General features: G+C 35.5%; 1 long non-coding RNA gene across 1 annotated transcript; it reads left to right on the forward strand.

Moving 5' to 3' along the window:
* The first annotated feature begins 1,169 nt into the window (after nucleotides 1-1,169).
* Nucleotides 1,170-13,963, forward strand: LOC119472592. Its single transcript, XR_005201744.1, has 3 exons — nucleotides 1,170-1,225; nucleotides 12,902-13,120; nucleotides 13,386-13,963. It is a non-coding gene; the product is annotated as an uncharacterized LOC119472592 (long non-coding RNA).
* Nucleotides 13,964-18,933: the final 4,970 nt, after the last annotated feature.

Raw genomic sequence — 18,933 nt, forward strand, 5'->3', positions numbered from 1 at the left:
TTATCCAGTCCACCACTGATGGGCATCTACATTGATTCCATGGCTTTGCTATTGTGAACAAAGCTGTGATGGACATAAAAGGGTATGTGCCTTTTTGGCAGAACTATTTGTTTTCTTTCAGATATACATACATTCCCTTTTCTCTACAGCCTTGCCATCATCTGTTATTTTTTGACTTTTTAGTAATTGCCATTCTGACTGAAATGAAATGGTATCTCATTGTGGTTTTGATTTGCATTTCTCTGATGGTAGTCATGTAGAGCATTTTTTCATGTTTCTTAGCTGCTTGTACATCTTCTTTTGAGAAGTGTCTGTTCATGTCCTTTGCCCATTTTTTAATTGGATTATTTGTTTTTTGCTTGTGGATTTGTTTAAGTTCCTTGCAGATTCTGGATATTAGACTTTTGTCAGATGCATAGTTTTCGAATATTTTCTCCCATTCTGTAGGCTGCTTGTTTACTCTGTTGACAATTTCTTTTGCTGTGCAGAAGCTCTTTAGTTTAATTAGGTCACACTTGTCAATTTTCAGATTGTTTATTGCTAGTATATAAAAGTGCAATTTAATTTTCATGTTGATCTTGTACCTTGTGACATAGATTAATTTATTAGTTCTAGTGAGTTTTTAGTAAATTCCTTACAAATTTTTATGTAGATTATATTGTGTGCAATAAAAGACAATCCTATTTTTTTTTAATCTGGAGGATTTTATTTTGCCTTCTAGCATAATTTCCCTGGCTAATAATTCTAGTAAAATATTGAGTAGAATGTTAAAAGTGAAAATTATTATCTTGTTCTTGAACTCGCAAGTAAAGCACTCATTCTTTCATTATTAAGTATAATGTAAGTTGGAGGTTTTTGCAGATGACTTTTAGCAAGACTCAGAATTTTTATCCTATTAGTACTGTGCCAGGGGTTTTATTACAATGGATGTTGCATTTGTCAAATGTTTTTTCTGTGTCTATTGAAATGTTTTCTTTTGTCATTTATTAACATATAATGTGTATTATGTGGATCGACTTTTGGCCATTAGGCAACATTGCATTTGTGAAAATAAAATCTCACTTGTTCAAAGAAAGTCTGGATATCAACAAAAACTAATATTAATGCTAATAAGCTATTTTAATATTAACTTTGTACTAAGCTATATCCCTTGCCTTTCTTGTATGCAGAGGTGAGCCGGTAAGCTGTACTGCCTCTCTACAGAACACAGAAGGAAAGGCTGGAGGTAAACAGAGAAATGAAAATTTTATGCATAATGAGTCCATGGTCTTTGCCTCTCACATTGACATAATTTTTTAAAGTTAGGGTTGGGACAGTATAGAAAATGGATGGTTTTCATTCTCTTAGTGACAGTACACAATTTTGTACAACTGCTGGGGAACCATATTTGTAAATGAGTGTATTTTATTATCAATCTTTTTAAGGAAACTTCCCTATTGAAATGTCAGCGTGAATCTGTTAATGTACATGTACAAAGATATTGCAATCATATGTGGAAAAGCAAAAATCTCAATGAACTTAAATTTTAGATATCTTTAAAATACAAAGGTGTGGGAATGCATGCAGGCAGCTCCTTTAAAAGAGTGAGGCAGCTCTATATTTGTTAATGGGGATGGGTGTCCACAATGTTTGTTAAAACACAAAGAATTACAGATTACGTATTGGCATGATTTCATTTTTTGCAATGTATAATATATATACAGACACATGCACATATATACACACATATGTATGCATGCATGTATATTTAACATATACATGTATATAAGATATATAAAGTCTGTAAGTCTGTGTCCACTTATTAATGGTTGTTATCACTAGGCTCTGGGGGCAGGGACTTATACCTTTTTATTTATACAATTTTGTGTTGTTTAAATTACTTGCCAGGAGCATGTGTTCCTTTATTTTAAAATAAATGTTATAAAGCTAAATCCTTGATACTATCTGTTTTTGTTGCCGCTGTTATTCTGGTTTAGTATTTATTTGCTTATTTTTTATGATTTGTCTCGTTTTCCAACAAGCAGTCTCTGTGGGGAAACATCTTTCAGAAGAGTTTGAGGTAGCAGTAAGTTACTGGAGTTAATTCTCTAGTGGGTGATGGCAAGCAGGGAATTACAAAAGCAGACGCATTTGTCCCGAAAGTCCTGGGATGGGCCTCTTGGATTAAAGGGACTGGCCATTTTTTATTTTTTAAAAAAATGTAGACCAACTGCTTTACCAAAAGAAAAGTTGTTCTAATTCATATTTTCTTCATTAATTCTGCCAGCAATGGGTAATAGAGCTATTGTTTTTTGCCAATCAGAGAAATATAAAAGCAGCTCCCATTACTGCATTTCCCTGACTTCTAGTGAGTCTGAAAATTTTTATCCATATTTCTATTAGCTTGTTTGCTTTCTTCTTGCTAAATTTTAAGAGTTCATTATACATGTGAGATTATTATATATATATGTAATAAATGTTAACTTTATTCACTATCTGCTTTGCAAAATTTTATCAAATCCACTTTTTATTTGCTATTTTCATGTTATATTTTATCATAAAATATTTTTAAATCTTATGTAGTGAACTGAATCTATCTTCTCTTTAACATTGCTGAGTTTCTTGCTTAAGAAGGTCTCTTCCTTCTAAATTACTTATAATTTTCTATTTTTTTTTCTTGTAAGAGTTTTCCTGTTTGGGTTTTTGTATTATATATACTGGAAATAGATGACCAACTTAATTTTATTTCAAAGGCATAGGCAGTTGAGGCAGGTTTGTTTATTAATTAATGCATGTATTTCCGATAAGATTGAGATGTAACCTTTTCATGTATTAAGTCACAATATACAGCAATCTAGTTTTATTTACTTATTTAGTGAATTGACTAATAGTGCTTACTAGACCTGTAGACTCTTCTAAGTACTTAATAAACATTTACTTATCTATTTTTTAAAACTCATATCCACCTTATCTATTTTTAAAACTCTCATCCACCTTACTATTATCTAATCAGTTCCACTTTGTTTGTCTGGTCCAATGTCCCTCTCCAAGGTGATTTGATCATAGTAATATTATAATGCCTTGTGGTATCTGAGGAAGTAAGCATCCCCTTCTTCATGATTCTTCATTTTCATACTTTTCTTGTCTATTAACTTTTTGTTTTTACTTTTTTAACATTTTCAGAGGATAGCATATACAAACTCAAATTATATACCTTCATAGATTTTTCCATTTTTAAACAGCTATATAACCACACCCCAGATCAAATTAAAGAACATCTCTACCAACTCAGAAGATGCTCCCGTGTGCCTCCCAGACCATGCCATCTGTAAGCAGTAAAACTCAGCTCACTGCAACCTTCTCCTCCTGCGTTCAAGCAATTCTCCTGCCTCAGCCTCCCAGGTAGCTGGGATTACAGGCATGTGCCACCGCACCCAGCTAATTTTGTACTTTTAGTAGAGACAGGTTTCCACCATGTTGGTTAGGTTGGTCTCCAACTCCTGACCTCAGGTGATCTGCCCACCTGGGCCTCCCAAAGTGCTGAGATTACAGGCGAGGGCCAACATTCCTGGCATTTTTTTTAACTTTTATTAGTAGCCTTTCTGACTGGTGTTAAGATTGTATCTCGTTGTGGTTTTGGTTTACATCTCTGATGATTAGTGATGTCGAACATTTTTTTCATATGCTTGCCGGCCATTTGTATGTCTTCTTTTGAAAAAATATCTGTTAATGTGCCTTCCCATCTTTTAATGGGTTTTCATTGCTGTTGCTGAGATGTGTAAATTCCTTATAGACCCTGGATATTAGTCCTTTGTCAGATGCATAGTTGATAAATATTTTCTTTCCTTCTGCAGGTCGTCTGTTCGTTCTGTTGACTATTTATTTTGCTCTGCAGAAGCTTCTTACTTTAAGCTTTTTTGTGTATTTTTGGTTTTGTCACATTTGCTTTTGAGGTCTTAGTTCTAAATTTTTTGCCAAGGCCATTGTCTAGAAGAGTTTTTCCTAAGTTTTCTTCTAGTATTTTTATATTTTCAAGTCTTATGTTTAATCTTTAATCCATCTTGAGTTAATTTTTGTGTATAGTAAGAGATTGGAGTCTAGTTTCATTTTTCTGCTTGTGGCTGTCCGATTATCCCAGAACCATTTGTTAAATAGGGTGCCCTTTCTCCTATACAACTAGACAACTCCTACTGAGTTGTCTAAGGTCAGTTTCTGTAAGGATGTGGCTTTATTTCTGGGTTCTCTATTCTATTTCACTGACCTACATGTCTATTTTTATACCAGTATCATGCTGTCTTGGTTACTACAGCTTTGTAGCATAATATGAAGTCAGGTAATTTGATGCTTTGTTCTTTTTGATTAGGATTATTTTGGCTAATGGGCTCTTTTTCGGTTCCGTGTGAATTTTAGGATTTTTTTTTTCTAATCCTTTATTAGATATACCTATTGAAAATTTCACCTCTTCTTCTGTGGCTTGTCTTTAATGCTTAATGTTATTGCTGAATACACAAACGTTCTTTCTTTCTTTTTTTTGAGATGGAGTTTTGTACTTGTTGCCCAGGCTGGAGTGTAATGCAGGATCTCTGCTCCCTGCAACCCCGATCCCAGGTTGAAGTGATTCTCCTACCTTAGCCTCCCAAGTAGCTAGGATTTAGAGGCATGTGCCCCATGCCTGACTAATTTTGTATTTTTTGTAGAGACAGGATTTTGCCATGTTGTTCAAGCTGGTCTGGAACTCCTGACCTCAAGTGATTCAACTGCCTCGGCCTCCCAAAGTGCTGAGATTATAGGCATGAGCCACCACGCCCAGCCACAAAACTTCTTACTGTAAAGAAGTTATTTGTCACTCTTTACTTTTATAGTGTGCTAGTTTCCAAGAGCTGCCATAATACAAGCCATAAACCAGGTGACTTAGAAAAACAGAACTTCGTTTTCTCACAATTCTAAAAGCTAGAAGTCTGTAATTAAGGTGTCAGCACAGTCGTGGGTTCTCTGAAACCTGTAAGGGAAAGATTCTTCCTTGCCTTCTCCAGCTTCTAGTGGCCCCAGACGTTCCTTGGCTTGAGGCAGCAAACCTCCATTCTCTGCCACCATTTTCACATGGTGTTTCTCTGTGTCTTCTCACATCATCTTCCCTCTGTGCGTGTCTGTCTCTGTGTCCTAATTTTCTCTTTGTATAAGGACACCAGCATATTACATTATGGCCCACCCGGCTTACGTCCTTCTAGCTCTATTTTCTCTATAAAGAATGTATTTCCAAAGAAAGTCAAATTCTGAAGTATTGTGTGTTTTATATACAATATACTAAATATATACAGGATGTTATATAGCGAGATTATAATACAAATATAATTATATATAATATTATACTTATATCACATTATATACAAATAAAATGGATCTAAGACAATCAAGGAAACACTGGAGAAGAAGCAAGCTATAGGATTTACATTCTAAGGCATTAAGACTTTCTATAAAGCTAGTTAAGACAGTGTGGTATTTATAATTGACAGTGAGTATATATAATTGACAATTGTGGTATATGTAATTGTCAATTTCCACTTTTAAAAAACATGCTGAAATTTTTATTGGGATTTCATTGACCCTAAAGGTCACTTGGAGAAAAATTAAAATAATAATATAAGTCACTTAACCCACAAACATAGCATATCCCTCCATTTATTTAGGTTTTCTTTATTTCTTTCAGTAATGTTTTATAGTTTGCAATGTAGAAAAATTGCATATTATTCAGAAAATGATTCTTAGGTATTTGACGTTTTTAATGCTACTTTAAATGTATTGTTTTTAGATTTTGTTTTAATTTGTTGGTTGCTATTAGATGAAAATACAATTGATTTTTGTATCCAGCAACTTTACTAAATTCATTTATTGTTGCTAGTAATATCTTGGTAGATTCTTTTAAAAATTATACTTCCACAATCATGTTACCTGCATATAACAGGTTTTTCTTCTTTAATTTTATTAGAAGTTTTGAAAATTTTTTTGTCTCATTGCATTAAACTGCAATCTTCAGTGCAATGTTTAATAGAAATGGCGATACTCTGCATCCTTGCCTTATTCCTGACATGAGAAGAGAATTCAATTTTATCACTAAGTTAATGTTTGCCATAAGATTTTTTAAAACTTATTTGGTATCTGCCTTGTATCAGATTAGATTTTTTTCTATTTTTAATTTTGCTGATATATTTTATCAAGTAGAGATATTTATTCCACAAAATTTGTTTTGCATTCATTGACAAGATAATATATTTTATATTAATGTCATGAATTATATTATTTACAGTTAAAGAAATTTTTTTCTATATGTTATTGTATTTGTGGGGAAAAGTCCACTTGGTTGTTATATGTTATCCTTTTTATAAATTGTTGAATTTTATTTTCTAATATTTATTTAGAAAATTGGTTTATTTGTTCATGTGTGATATTGTCTTGTAATTTTATTTACATTGAATATCCTTGTTAGGTTTAGCTTTGGAGTTATATAAAACTCATCAAACAGTCTGTAAGATTTTCTTTAATATATAAAACTTCTTTCTTAAATGTTTGGTAAAATTCCACAGTAAGTCCACTTGGCTTAGAATTATCTTTGTGAGAAAGTTTCTCATTCTTGCTGCATTTTATTTAATAGACATAATACTATTGAGATTTGCTATTTCTTCTTGTGTCTGTTTATCTAAGCTGTGTTATACAAAGAATTGGTCTGTTTAATCTAAATTTTCAAGTATTATTAATAACATAAAGGTTTTGTTTTTTAACAGCTTCATTGAGGTATAGTTGATATACAAAAAAATCATACATAAATTATATATACAATTTGATGAGTCTGAATGTTTGCACACACTGTGAAATCATGACCATAATAAAAGCAATAAACATATTCATCACCTCCATAAGTTTTCTCATGTGCCTTTGCTGTTTATATTTTTCTTTGGTTTTCATGGTAAGAACATTTAACATAATATATAACCTCTCAACAGTATTTGTAAGTGCACAATACAGTATTGTTAACTACACATCCTGTGCTTTACAGCAGATCTTTAGATCTTACTCATCTTGTATAACTGAAACTTTATACCCATTGAACAACCCTCCATTTTCTCCAGCCTCATTCCCTTGAAACCACCATTCTACTCTCTGCTTCTATGAGTTTGATCATTTTAGATATTTCATATAAGTGGAGTTGTGCAGCATTTGTTTTTCTGTGACTGTCCTATTTCACTTGGAATAGGAAAGTATTTGCAAACCAGATATCAGATATGGAGTTGATATCCAACAACCTACAAAGAACTCCTACAATTCAATAGCAAAAACTTAACCCAAATAAAAATGAGTAAATTGCTTGAACAGAGATTTATCCAAAGAAGAATACAAATAGTCAATAGGTATATGAAAAGGAGCTCAAAAGCACTAGCCATCAGGGAAGTGCAATTCAAAACCACTTTGAAATGCTACCTCTTACCTGTTAGGATGGCTATTATCAAAAATAAAAAGAAGAAGAAGACAAGAGCTGGTGAGGCTGTGGATGAAGTCGAACCCTTATAAAGTGTTGCTGGAAATGCTAAGTGGTACAGCTTCTATGAAAAACAATAAAAATTTTTCTCAAAAAATTAAAAATAGAATTACTATATGATCTGGCAATACCACCACTCATTGTATATCCAAAGAAAATAAAATCAACATGTTAAGAGATATCTGATATCCACACTCCCATGTTCATTGCAGCATCACCCACAACAGCCAGGGTATAGAGACAACCTAACTGCTCATCCTTGCATGGATAGGTGAAGAAAATGTACTCTGTTCATGCAATGGAATATTATTCAGCACTAAAAAAGAAGAAAATTCTGTCATGTGTGACAACATGGATGAACCTAGAGGACATTACGCTAAGTGGCAACAGTTTTTAATCTACTTAATATTCTTTTGATTTCCGTAGGATTTGTTCCCTTTTCAATTCCTCACACTGATAATTTCTCACACTGTTTTATCTCTGTCTCCTTTAATTCATGAGCATTGCTAGGGATTTATCGATTTCGTAATTTTTTTTCAAGGAACCAACATTTTAGCTTTGTTCATTTGTTTACTACACATTTATGAAATACCCTTTTTCTACTCCCATAGTACTTCCTCCCTGAGTCTCTCTGATATTTGGTTGGTATTTCTGTGGCACATTTTTGCCCATCACTGAACGAAAGCATTTCTGTGTCTCTATGTTTAAAACCTGCCCTCCATAAACAACATGGCATGTGGAGGAACAACAATTCTCCCTCCTGAACAACACGTTCTTGCAGGTAGGTGACCAAGCAGCCGAAACCACTCTTGTAAGAATGCTCAGGGAGAAGCGGAGCACAAGGAAAAGACTGGATGTATCTCAGTCAAGGCAGGAAGTCGGGAGGCTGAGTGTGTGGGAACTTGTTCACCATTGATGAGGCTGTCCAAGGACACGCATGCAGGGAGTTCTTTGGAGAATGCAGCATCACACGGCAGTGGGAGCAAGTGCAACACTGAAAGTAAATGCAGGAGAGGAAGAGACTGGCCCTGCGGGTCCTCCAGGTTCCAGGCAGGGCAGTGGCATCATTTTCCAGAGTGTGAGCTGAGCTGAGCACATGCTGTGTTGACTCTGATTCCCTCTCCCTCCTCAGCTGGGTTGTCATGTGTCCTTGTCTGCTCATCTGGGCTCATCCGAATTGCTGGCACACAGTACAGACCTCAATGGTGGAATGAAAGTCTTCTCAGCCCCGGCAAGGCAACAAGTGTCCACTACCTGCCCTCCTCTGCAGGAAGAAGGACGGAGCCTTTCTGTGCCTGTGGTCTCTTCCTACTCCACCAGACTCAGGGACAGAGAGAGCCCAGCCTACCCACTGAGCATCTCCCTGGACTTGTGCGTGCAATGATGACATGAACCAGGGCTAAAAATGACATTCCTCCAAGGACCACATGACACTAAGCACTAGGCTCTTTCCAGAATTCTCTGACTCCAGTTGCCCCACTAGCAGGAGAATCCAGACTCTTTTCAACTTCACAAGGAGAAAACCCTATCCCTCTACCTGTAGGAATCCCACAGCTGCCAGTGAGCCCTGAGATCATGTACTCTTTGGGAGAGCTGGGTAGCCTGGAGTTCAGTGAAGTGGTAGAAAGTCATATTCAAGTTGCCACCTCCACGAATTCATGTGTAAACTCTAAATTGAATTGACCCTCTTGTGACTTAAAAACAGCTCATATAAATTACTTGAGAATTGGGATTTTCTTATTCTCTATGATATCATTATATGAAACTCCACTGAAGCCACTATTGATTGTGTTACAGTTCTTTTCAGTCTGCCTTCCCTTTGAAAGCGCCCACATCTAACAAAGTTGTGGAGGTTGTTGGCCACCCTACTGCACACTTTCCTGACCCCTCGCCCAGCCTTGGTCTTCTGTGCCTTGGATAGCGTAGCATCTTGTTTCACAGAGGGATGTGTAAAGGGACATCCCAAGCGGCCTGTGTGGCATGTGCTGACGTGCTGGGGCCCTCAGAGCAAACTCTGTGTACCCCTCAGAAGGCTGTGGGCCTTGTGCTGCTCTTGGCTTTGGTAAAGGGGAGGCTGGTATCCTTCTGGGGCACCACGGACTGGCAATTCACATCTCTGGTTCACATGAAAGGACTAAAGTGAAGTGGCTACAAACTACAGAAAGGAAGGTTAAACTGGAAGTTCCTAGCATATTTATTCCCATGGCTTTGGGATACAGTATGAGGGAAAAGCACATGACCTTTTTCTTAAAGGTACCTTTATAATTTCTCATGAAGCGGCATCAGAATCACAACCCAGAAGTGTCCCAGGCAGCTCCCAGCAATATGGTCTCAATGCTTATGTACCCCAAATCTACATGTTGAAATCCTCACCTCTAGTGTGATGGCATTTGGAGGCAGGGCCTTTGGGAGGTGATCAGGCCATGGGGGCATATTCTCATGAGTGGGATTAGTGTGTTTCTATAAGTGACCTCAGAGAGATACCCCAACCCTTCCACCATTTGTGGACACAGTGAAAAGGCAGTTAATGAACAAGAAAGCAGGGTCTCTCCAGACACAGACTCTGCTGGCTCCTCTCTCTAGGACTTAGCCTCCAGAACTGTAAGCAATGCATTTCCATTCTTTTCAAGGTATATTGTGATAGCAGCCCAAACGGACTAAGACACCTGGGATGCCACAGTGTCTAAGCTCAAGGATGAGCACAGATGCACTCTCCCAAAATCCTCTGCAGGTTTGAGTATTTAAACTTAAAGTGATGAAAATGAAAGAAATATTAAAAATTCCATTACTTTTTGCACTAGCCACATTTCCAGTGTTCAGCAGCACGAGTGAAAAAGACATGGGAGGAGTATCCCTGGATAGAAAAGATGGAAAGTTCTCAATCAAGGCGGAATGTTCCTTTCACAGGACAGCCTGCTCAAGACAGGGGACATCTTACTTTCTCACATGCCAGCATGACACTGCATCACTAATCACCATGTGAGATTTCCAGACATCTGTCTGTCTCCCCTCCAGATTGAAAAATCTGGAGTCTCTTCCCTGTGGCTGGACCACATAATCAGTCAGCATAAACCAGAGGAGATATTCTGATATGATCCCAGCAGAACAGTCAATAAAATGAAAATAATTACAGTAGTCCCTCTCCTTACCTGTGGTTTTGTTTTCCACAGTTTCAGTTATCCATGGTCAACCATTGTTCTAAAATCTTAAATGATATATTAGTCCATTCTCACACTGCTATCAAGAAATACCCAAGACTGGGTAATTTATATATATTTTAAAAAGTGGGGGTGGATTCAATTGACTCACAGTTCCACAGAGCTGAGGAGGCCTCAGGAAATTTACAGTTGTGATGGAAGGTGCAGCAAACACGTCCTTCTTCACATGGTGGCAGGAAGGAGAAGCATCAAGCCAAAGGGGGAAAAGCCCCTTATAAAACCATCAGACCTCATGAAAACTCACTATCACAAGAACAGCACTCCCACTGGATCCCGCCCACAACACACGGCAATTATGCGCACTATGATTCAAGATGAGATTTGGGTAGGGACACATCCAAATCATATCAAATGGAAAATCCCAGAAATAAAGAGTTCATAAGTTTTAAATTGCACACTGTTCTGAGTGACATGATGAAATCTTGAACCCTCCCTTCTGGGATGTGAATTACACCTTTGTCCAATGTATCCACACATCACATGCCACTCACCTGTTAGCCACAGTGGAGCAGGCTTGGTTATGAGGTCACTGTTATGGTCTGACAGTGCTTATGTTCAAGTCATCCTTACTTTACTTAATAGCAACCCCAAAGCACAAGAGTAATGACGCTGGCAATTCAGATGCGCCAAAGAGAAGCAAAGTGCTTCCTTAACATGAAAAGGTGAAAGTTTTTGACTTAAAGAAAGCAAAATAAGTTGTATGCTGAGGTTGCTAAAACCTATGGTAAGAATGAATCTTCTGTCTGTGAAACTGTAAAGAAGGAAAAAGAAATTCATGCATAGCATATTAGGGTTCAGTACCATCAGCAGTTTCAGGCATCCACTGGGGGGTCTTGGAAAGTATCCCATGTGGATAAGGGGAAACTAATATATCATGAGAGTAAGGTCAAATGGGGAAATTCTATAGTGAGTTGGATTGAACTTGCAAGGTTTTTAAATGTTTTGATTAAAGCAAAGCCAGTTGATGAGTCTGTCTGATTAACACAGGGGAGGTGAAGCCACGTGCAGGGACTGAGGTTGGAACTACTATGTTCTATCAGGTGGACTTTAAAACCCAGACAAAATTTTATTATTTTCATTTAAAAAATTATAAGTAAAAACTAAATTGTCCAAAATTACACACTAAAAACTGGCTTAGCGGTATATTCGTTTTCTAGAGCTGCCATACAACTAGATACTGAAACAATAGAATGTGCTCTCTCAGAGTTGTGGAGATCTGAAGTGTGAAATAGAGCTGTGGGCAGGGCCGCGCTGCCTCTGGAGGGTCTAAGGCAAGCTTGTCCAACCCACGGCTGACAGAGAGCACGTGGCACAGGACAGCTTCAAGTGCTGCCCAACACAAATCCTTAAAATTTCTGAAAACGTTATGAGATTATTTTGTGAATTTTTTTAAGCTCATCAGCTATTGTTAGTGTTAGCGTTTTTATGTATGGCCCAAGACAATTCTTCTTCCAGTGTGGCCCAGGGAAGCCAAAAGATTGGACAATCCTGCCTATGGCAAGAGCCCTCCTGACTCTTCCAGCTTTGTGGCTCCAGGCCGTCCTTGGCTTGTGGATACAACACCCTGATCTCTGCCTGCCTCTCATACAGCCTTCACCTCTTGCATCTCCTGCCTTTACGAGGACACTTGTCATTGCATTCAGGATGATCTTACCTCCAGAACCTTAACTCAATTACATCTGCAAAGACCTTTTTTTTTTTTTTTTTTTTTTTTTTTTTTTTCAAATAAGATCAGATTCACAGTTGCCAGGGATTTTGACATGGGTATGTATTTTGGGGACCACCATTCAACCCACCGTGAGGGGTGGGGTTACATTTTAGTTCATGTGAGAATTTAAAACACTGCTCAATTTCATCAAAATTGTGGGAAAACCCATTCCACCTATTACGGATCCCAGAAGCAGTAAGGCTGGCAGCAGCAGCCTAAGGGCCTCAGAGGGGTACAGTCTAGCTTTCTAAGAAGCACTAACAGGCACAGACTCATGGAAAAAGTGCTCTTGAGAAGAACCTGGACTCGAAAGAGCCTGTACCACCCAAATGCACCACAGCTTCTTTTTTTATTTATTTTTTATTCAACCCTACTTTATTTATTTTTTATTTATTTCTTTTTTATTTTACTTTAGGTGTATACTATATCCTGTGTCTTTCTGAGCTAATTTCCCTGTCTACCCAGGGGAGGTTCCCCACTGAGGGCACCACTCTTCCTCCTTCATCCTGTGAATCATCTGCTGTTTCTGAAACCCAGAGTGATGAACGGGCCAGCCCAGGCTAGCACCTTGCCTCTGTCTGCATCAGACAACCTGAGAATACGCATTTCTTTTCACTTCTGACCTTTTTGCTATTCTGCAAACCCACAAGATCTGGGCTGCATAATAATATCTGAGGATCAGAGGTGAGTGTTTGGAGTTTCATCCAATCCATGTTTACTTGACCTTATGGTGTTAGAACCCATATTAATCTTAATTGCACTGTTAAAATACAGTAAATATCTTTATACAAATTAAGCGATAATGGGAATTTGCAGAGGGTTTTTTTTCATGAATTAATCTTAAAATAAACTGATTATACAAATCTTTAACCAAGCAATGACTAATCCAAAACACAAACATTACTTTGATAAGATACATTCAAACAAACATTTTTGTGACAAATATTAGCAGAAACCAAGCAATAATTGGGAGATGGCATTCAGTGGCTGACAATTGTGAACACAAAGGGAGATGGCCAGATGTGCCCAGTGCTTACGACCACATTCTAGAACTGGACCCTTTCTGGATTCATTATCAGATGTTAGTGACTTTGGACGAAGTAAACTGGAGCACCTGGAGAAAGAAGATCAAGGGGATGATAAAAGAATTTATTATACTTACCTCCATTAAGCTATGTTTTCCTTAAGGAAGATACATTTATTCGACAACGACTCAGTCTTCATTAACTGGCAGACACTGCTTATCCTGAACAACTGCTGTGTTTTCAGCTACACAAAATACCTTCTGAACTGAGCTCATTAGCCTCTTTTCTTTGGCTAACAGGAAGCTCAGCACTGAATATACAGTACATTTTTAATAATAGTCCAAAACCATGTAATATCTACTTATTTTTAAGTTTTCATATGTAATACTTGACTGAATGTTTGTAATAGATATAATATGAAACACAATAAAATTTGGACCCATGAATCTATACCGAAATTAAGCCAAAGCCTTTGTCCCAGAAATATACCTCTTCAATCCCACTTCTATGCACCCAGGAGTTAGCTCTACCCTGAATTTTGTATCTATTACTCACTCCTTCATTTTCTTTTTTGTTTAGTTATATCATATATGTACATATACCTATACAATATATTGTTCAATTCTACTTGTAAGTAGAATTGAATATTTTATAAGCCCCAGAAAGGCTTATAAAATATTGTATTCTATGAATTGTTCTAGGATTTCTGACATATTTCTATGATTCGTTCATACTGTTGCATGCAACTGTATTTCCACTGCTTTATAGCCGTTAATTTTAAGACTCTTACCAAAATATGTTTATCTATTTTCTTGTGGATGAGTTTAGGATGATTTCTGGTTTTGCTATTATGAACAATACTTCTGTTCGTGTATATGGCTCCTGGCACATATATGCAAAATGTTCTGCTATATCCCTAAGAGTAAAATTATTTTGTCAAATATTCATATTTGTAAAATAATGCCAAATAATTTTCCAAAGTAGTTGTTACAAATTATACTTGGTCCAATAATAAAGTCTCTGTTGATTCACAGCCTTACCAATAGTGGGTATTATAAGACTTCCACATTTTTGCCCAACTAGTAGATAAAAAACTAATACCTCACTGCACTATATGCATTTGCATTTTCCTAATCTCTACTGAGGTTTAGCATTATTTTATAATGTTTAATTCTCATTGTGTTTCCTTTTCAGGACAATGCCTCTTCATATTTTTGCACATTTTTCTTATTGATTTATATCAATAAGAATTTGTAGATACAAATTATTTGTAGAATACAAAAGGAATCCTTTTGTATTCTACATAGAAATCCGTTTTTAGTTATACGTGCTATGAATGTCTTAGTACGTGCCTTGAATTTTTACATTCTTCCTGTGTATTTTGAAGAGCGGAAACTTTCTAATGAAATTATAGAATGTATCATTCATTTATTTTATGGCCTATGTATTTTATGGCTTTTTAAAAAATGCTTTTCTATCCTTTGGTCATAAATGTGAAAAAAGGAAACTAAAAATACTTTTAAAAGACTGGAAGACTAGGGGACTGTCATTAGCTCTTTAAACCACCTGAAATTGATTGTTGAGTAGGCATGAGGTAGGTGTCAAAGTCCATTGTTTTCCATATAAACAACAATTGGCCTATGATAGTTTCAGTAAATAGCTTTTCCTTTCCTCAATAATCCACAGTGCCCACCCCTGCATGAGTGAAGTGTCTCTATTTCTGGGTGTCAGTTTCTGGCTTTCTGTTCTGCTCCATAGGCTATTTGTCTAGGCCCATGACAACTCTGAAACATCTTATCTTTGACATTTTCTCATAAGAAAGAAATCTGATAAGACAAGTTCCACCTCCATCTTATCCTTCAGAAGTATCCTGGCTATTTTGGGCTCTTTTGGGCTCTCTCTCTACATACATGAACAATACTTCTATGAATAGCCACGTACATGTCTACTTGAGCACACACATGCATACACACACATATATACCCACATGTATATTTTATATACACACTTGTCAAGTTCTATTAAACCTATTAGCATTTGGGGGAATTCCATTGAACCTAGAGATAAATTTATAAATAATTTGCCTCTTTATCCTACTGAGTCTTTCTATACAAGTGCCTTCTATAGTTTTCCATGTATTTACATTTTTTGATGTCCTATATTAAGGACATAATTATTTACATAAAGGATGCTTTATGTAAACTTTTGTTACTGAAAATTACATTTAAAAATTATATTTTCTCATAGATTATTTTGATTAAATAGAAATATATATTTTTTAAATTTTCTATATAGGCGTTCAGTAGCAGCAACTAATGACAATATCATTTCTTTCTTTCCAATGCTGTCACTTTTTATTTCTTTTTTGTATTGGCGTAATTGCTAGTACTTACAGTAAAATTTTGATTAGGTATTGAATAGAAGGCATCTTTCTCTTTTCTAATATTATAGACAATTCTATTGAACTTCCATTGTTATATGTAATGTTTACTATACATTTTATGTGCCTTTTATCAGGCAAAGATAATTTTTCTTCTTTTGTAGTTTGCTAAGATATTCATAATAAGTTGACTTTTCATTAAAGCATTATAAGAAGGTGTTTTTTCATTGAGAATCTTTGAATTTGAGGATGCTATTAATTGTCTCTTATTAAATCAGAATTGCATTTCTGGTATAAATCCAAGTTATTTAAGATGTGTTATCTTTTATATTGCTGGATGATATTTGCAAATATTTTTGTTTAAGATTTCTGGTTTTGTGTTCATGAGAAAACTGGGATATGTATCTTTTTTTTTTTTCATACTATGTGTGTCTGGTTATCCTACCAATGCATTGTTAGCCTCATAAGAGAAATTGAGTTTTCTTCTCTATTTTTTTTCCTTTCCTTTGGAGTAGTAGAGATAGAAATTATCTTTTCTTTTGCTTTTGATAAAACTCATCTGCAAAGAGAACTGAGTTTGGCATTTTCCATTTGAAAAAATTTTAATTTTCTCAGTGACTGTAGGACTATTTAAGTTTTCTGTTTTTTCTTGTGTATGTTTTGATACATTGTATTTTTCTAAGAATTTATCTATTTTGCCCAATTTTCCCTTTTTTGACATAGTTTTTAATAATTTTTATTATCTACTTAATTCTACAGTGTCTAAACATGTTTCATTCATTCCTAAAATTGTGCTTTTTCCTTCTATTAATCTTTATTAATTCTACTGGTTTTTAAGTTGAGTGCTTGGCTCACTAATGTTGAGTCTTTCGTTATTTCTAATATAAGCATCAAAGGCTTAAATTTCTCTTGATGTGCTGGTTTGGAGGTACTGTATAAGCTTTTATATGAGTAGTATCTTCACTCTATTTTAATTCTAAATGTTTGTTAATTTCCTTTTTATTTTTTTCTTTCAATATAAATTGTTTAAAAGTGAGCTTGAAAATATTCCAAATATGAGGAGTTTTCTAGGTGTCTTATGTGTGTGTGTGTGAGTGTGTGTGTATCCAGCATACTTAAAGCGTGTTATTGCATGCTGTCAGTTCACACCCTTTGAAATTTTCTGAGGCTAGAATTATGGCCTGACAAGGGGTCAATTTCAGCAAATGTTCCATCTGCTTTTATATTTATTGTTTCCTGTTCCTGCTCTGGGTTCGGTTTGCTCTTCTATTTCAAGTTTTTAAAATAGAAAATCAGATTATTGATTTGAGTCCTTTATCTTTAATATAATTCCTTAATGTTATACATGTCCCTCTAAAGTACTATGTTAGATGTATCCCCCACAGTCTAAGTTAGATTTTCATTTTCATTCAGTTCAAAATATTTTTAAACTGCTCTTGAGATTTGCTCTTGGAACCATGGAATTTTAGAAATATGTATCTAATTTCCAAATATTTGAGCATTTTCCAAGTGTTATATTTTTCTTTGATTTATTTCTAATATAATTCCATTGTGGCCAGATAATATATTTTGTATGATTTCAATTGCTTTATATTTGCTGTGGTTCTCTGTGTGTGTGTGTGTGTGTGTGTGTGTGTGTGTGTGTGTGTGTCCAAAAATGTAGTTTTTCTGTGTGAATGTTCCTCATGCCCTTGGAAACAACGCACATTTTATTGTTGTTGGATAGAGTGTGCTATAAATTTCAATTTGGTCAAGTTCATTGATGGTGCTCTTCAGGTCTTCTCTATCCTACTGACTATCTGTCATTCTATTGGTTACTTAGAAAGGAGTGGTAAAGTTTCTGGCTATAATTGTGGATTTGTCTATGCATCTTTTAGTTTGTATCAGTTTTCATGTTAGGTACATGTCCATTTAGTATTCTTATATTTTATTTGGGAATCCATTCTTTTATCATTCTGCAATGTTCATTTCTATTTCTGGTAATTTTCCTTGTTCTGGAGGCTATGTTGTATGATGTGAATAAAGATGTTTCAGTTTTCTTTTGATTTTTATTTGCCTGGTGCATCATTTTTTATCATTTTACTTTCAACCTAGCTGTAGAAATATATACTAAGTAGATTTCTTGTAGGCAATATATAGTTTAGCAGAATTAACAAACAAAACAGGAAACTCATTATCGTATTAGTCATTTTCAAGTTTTCGATTTTCTCCTCATTCTCCTTGATATTTAAAAAAATTTCAGAATCTTCAAATAGTCATTGAGTCATTCTTTCCAGAGTTTCCAGCTGTGATAAGTGAGGGATAAGTGGAGTGTGATGACTCTATCTTGGCCAGATCTTGAAGTTCCTTTTGCTAAGTTTTAATTTAATTCCAAGTTAGGAACAAAGCTTATATTTTATGATTCTAATCCTTTAAAACCCCCTGAGATTTACTTGTGCTCTAAAACATAAATACTATATTAGTCCTTTTTCATACTGCTATAAAGAACTGCTCAAGACTGGGTAATTTATTAAAAAAAAGAGATTTAACTGACTCACAGTTCAGCATGTCTGGAGAAGCCTCAGGAAACTTACAATCCTAGCAGAAGGCAAAAGGGAAACAAGGTACCTGCTTCCACAAGATGGCAGACAGGAGAAGTGCTGAGTGAAGTAGGGAAGAGCCCCTTATAAAACCATCATAACTCATGAGAACACATTCACTATTATAAAAACAGCATGGGGGAAACTGCCCCCATGATTCAATTATCTCCTCCTGGTCTCTCCATTGACGTGGGGATTATGGGGATTACAATTCAAGAGGAAATTTGGATGGAGATACAAAGCCTAACCATATCAAACACAGACTTTGGTAAGTGTCCTAAAGAAACTTCAAAAGAAGGCACTTCAAAAAATTGGTGAGCAGTAATACAACTAACCAACCTGACCTAATTTTATCATATTCATATATAATATGTTATATATGTTATATATATAAGAATATATATGTAAGGTATACATAAAAGAAGAATATACCATATGTTTCATATGTATTAGATATGTTATATATATGACATAAAAATATAATGGATTCTTATTTCATATATACCTTACATA

The sequence above is a fragment of the Cebus imitator genome, unplaced genomic scaffold (genome assembly GCF_001604975.1).
Source record: "Cebus imitator isolate Cc_AM_T3 unplaced genomic scaffold, Cebus_imitator-1.0 Scaffold107, whole genome shotgun sequence".
NCBI lineage: Eukaryota > Metazoa > Chordata > Mammalia > Primates > Cebidae > Cebus > Cebus imitator.